The 3,679-nt window shown below is 42.7% G+C and overlaps 1 long non-coding RNA gene across 1 annotated transcript; it reads right to left on the bottom strand.

Moving 5' to 3' along the window:
- Positions 1-885: 885 nt before the first annotated feature.
- Positions 886-2,418, bottom strand: LOC131193404 (uncharacterized). The gene is made up of 3 exons (XR_009153914.1): positions 1,844-2,418; positions 1,676-1,734; positions 886-1,582 (listed from the first exon to the last, which is right to left on the bottom strand). It is a non-coding gene; the product is annotated as an uncharacterized LOC131193404 (long non-coding RNA).
- Between the last annotated feature and the right edge of the window lie 1,261 nt (positions 2,419-3,679).

The following is a 3,679-nucleotide window of genomic DNA, read 5'->3' as shown; positions in this document are numbered from 1 at the left end:
CAACAAAAGTATTTCATTTATTTAAAAGTAGGTTATGGTCTACTTTATCAAATGCTTTACTGAAGTCCAACTAAATTATATCGACAGCATTCCTCTGGTCCACTAATTTTGTCACTTTGTCAAAGAATGCAATAAGATTAGTCTGGCATGATCTGTTTTTGACAAACCCATGTTGGCTTTTGGTGACGGTTAAGCTTTTCGGTACCGAGTGCCGAAACTGGAGCGCACTTGTACTCACATGCACACGCCAGAGCACCGGAACCCGGAAGAGAGCGGCTAGCTGGTGCGCATGCATGTGGCGGCCAGCAGCTCTTCCGGCTTCCGTCGCAAACAGGATCACATGGCTTGAGTTCCTGAGCAGAAAAAGAGCCAAGATGCTGAGAGTGCCTTGGTTTTATGCCCTCTGTTGGGCTTTGAATTCTGATTGATTGTCAGACTCCCATGGGGCCATGCAAGGGCAATTCTGTAGTCTGTCCGTGTGGTTGGTTTGGTTGATCCTGCTGGGTGATGCAATCTCCCCAGGTGCCATGTGGTGACTTCTGTTGCTAGATTGGTAGAGGGCTAATCCTATCTTTGTTAGATCTTGGGGGAGGGCAATTCTTACTACGGCTCTGCCTGCAGGAGTGTCTATAAAGTGTTTTTCTAAATTTATTGTATACATGTTGTACAATTCTTTATCATTTTATCCACTGAATATTATACTGATAGCTAAAGGGAAATAATTGTGAATAATGAACAACTTTATTTAACTGTTGCTTTTATTTTTTAGCTATTACGATTGGCATCCTTCAGTCTCAAAAGACTATGGTATCGTGCTCTGGAAACAGCATCTAGTGTGGCTAAAAAGGCCAATTCGAGAGTGGCAATCCCTTCCACACTGAGGGCAGATACATTCTGTCCCCTGCCCAGCCCCCAGATTTTGCTGGTTCCGGGACTGCCTCTTTGCCTCAGCCTGCTCAACAAATGTCTCTTCGAATTGGAGAAGGCCATGCTGCGTCTTTAGCCTCCAAGCTGAACGATCGGAGGTCAAGGTTTTCAGTTGTTAATGTCCATTCCCAGGGCCTTTAGGTCCCTCTTGCAGATATCCTTATATCGCAGCTGTGGTCTCCCTCTGAGGCCTTTTTCCTGCACTAATTCTCCATACAAGAGATCTTTCGGAATCCGACCATCAGCCATTCTCGCAACATGCCCAAGCCAGCGTAGATCCCGCTGTTTCAATAGTGTATACATGCTAGAAATTCCAGCACGTTCCAAGGCTGCGCTATTTGGAACTTTGTCCTGCCAGGTGATGCCAAAAACTATGAAGGCTACAAAAAGTGGCTGTCTTTGTTCCCTGCATTTCTCCTACAATTGTCTAAGGGAAAATAGCATGTCAGTAGTGGACCTGTTGGCTCGAAAGCCACACTGTGATTCCGGATAGACTCTCTCTGCAAGCACCTGGAGCAGGGGTGAAATCTCAAAATTTTCGCTGCCGGTTCTGTGGCGTGGCTTAATTGGTGGGCGTGGTTTGGTGACCAGGTGGGCCTGGGTTGGTGGCCATGTGACTGGTGGGCGTGGCCAAGTCGACATCACTTCTTTGAAGCTACAAAAATAAGATATACCAATTATTTCATGCAATCAATACTTAAATAATAAGCGAGGTACACAAAACTGTAAGAGGTACACAAATACTTACAGAAGAGCAATAAAAGTGTTGTCTTCAACGACGCTTCTTGCACCAAGGATAATAACGACCTGCAAGGAGATATACCATGATAGACAAATTTAGCCATTTAATACGTAAATAAGAATAACAGAAGTACACAAAACAGTAAAAAAGTAAAAGAGGTACTTAAATACTTACATAAAACTGTTAGTCGTCTTTAGCTATGAGATGTTTCCAAATAGCTATTTCAGTGGCACTCTCCTCGCTTCCACTTTTCTTACACCTGATGCACGGATCATTGGCTGAGCGATGGTGTTCTCTGAACCATTTTTTCAATGCAGAAATAGGGTCCCATTTTGGAAGAGGTAGTCCAGTAACGCTGATGGTCATGAGGCTGGTTAGATTGGAAACGGCTAGGCGACTTCTGCTCTCTGAACATATCAGGTTCATTTTAGAAAAACCCCTTTCTGCTTCTGCAGAACTCACTGCAATTGTTCTGACAATATCTTTTGCTTTTTTGATACTGTCAGGAATTGCACACCTCTTCGAATCTTTCAAGACATTCTCCACAAAATCTCTGTAGTCATTGATGTCCATTTTGTAGTTGAAAATGTCACTAAATGTGCGCAGTTGTTCTTCACCTGCTGCCCATGGCTCGACTATTTTCTCAACATCTCAGTACTCTGGCACCCAAAAACTGTAGAAACTGTAGTACGTTTGTGGTGTCTTGCCGTTGGTTCCCAGTTTTTAAATGCTCACAGTCCATCAGTCATTTAGGCAAATTTTTGATCATACTTAGTAAAAGTCTTTCTCGATGAAGACCAACAAATCGATCGTTTTCTGTCAGGCTACCCCCGACGGCAAATAGGAAAGAATTCACCTTGACTCCATTTGGTATGGAAACAAGTACTTTTACTTTTACAGTCTGGTTAGCAGCCAAGCAAAGCTGGAACTGAGACAAAATATGGCAAACATATCATATCCCCCCAATTGTCCCTCCTCCTCCAGGAGGTCAGGCTGGTCTGGTCCAATGCCAACTCCTTCACGGCCCCTCGTGGTAATCTTCTTCCACAGGTCTCTGGATGTCAGTCAACTCAGGAATGCAGTGTCGGTTAGGAAAGCGCGCGCTGATAACATTCAATCATTAATCACCCCTCCTCCCAGTTATGTCAGCCCGCACTAATAATAAGCTCTTTTCCTTACCCGGACGGTGGTATGATTCACCTCATGATCCTAAAAGTTTATAATACAGAAATAAACATTTTACATTCTATCTACTGATATAATCATTTAAAAATAAATGAAGAGTGGAGTGGAGGCTGACATTCGCCCTCCTGCAACAAGGACGCCAGTCCTAGAAAGGAAAAAGAGAAGTTAGGGTTTGTCAGGATATTTTTATAGAATTGTGCTATTTTTCCGAGGCATGAACATCTTCTTTGTTCACCCATTCAGCTTGGGATAACGGAAGTGTTTCCAAGAAATAAGATATTGAATTTTATTTCTATGTTTTCTTGAATCTAAAATTTCTTTTATTTCAAAGTGTTGTTCTCCTCTATGAGAATTGGTATAGGAGGGGTGTATGGTTAGGACGGAAAGTAGAAGTGCTCAGGTTTCAGCAAACTCACATGGAAAACGGGTGGATTCTCCTAAGTGTTTTTGGTAAATCTAGTTGTACCGTCACAGGGTTGATGATTTTACTATTGGGAAAGGTCCCACATATTTGGGTCCAAGTTTTTTAGATTTCTGAGTGGTTTGAAGATATTTGGTGGAAAGATAAACTTTATCGCCCACTTGATATTTGTTCTCAGGGGACCTTTTTTTGTCTGCTTGTTTTTTATGTGCACGGTGAGCTGGCCGATCGCCTTGTAGTCATTTTCCATGTGCTTTGTATTTGATCTATCCATTCTGATAAAGAGGAAACAGTAGTTTCTTCCTGTGGGAGTTCCGAGATAGGAACAAAATCTTGGCCTGAAGCTATTTTAAAGGGAGTAAATCCCGTGCTACTATGAATTGAGTTGTTGTAGGCAACTTCAG

This window comes from Ahaetulla prasina, chromosome 2, assembly GCF_028640845.1.
Source record: "Ahaetulla prasina isolate Xishuangbanna chromosome 2, ASM2864084v1, whole genome shotgun sequence".
In the NCBI taxonomy this organism is placed as follows: domain Eukaryota; kingdom Metazoa; phylum Chordata; class Lepidosauria; order Squamata; family Colubridae; genus Ahaetulla; species Ahaetulla prasina.
This window is presented reverse-complemented; position numbering and strand designations above follow the sequence as displayed.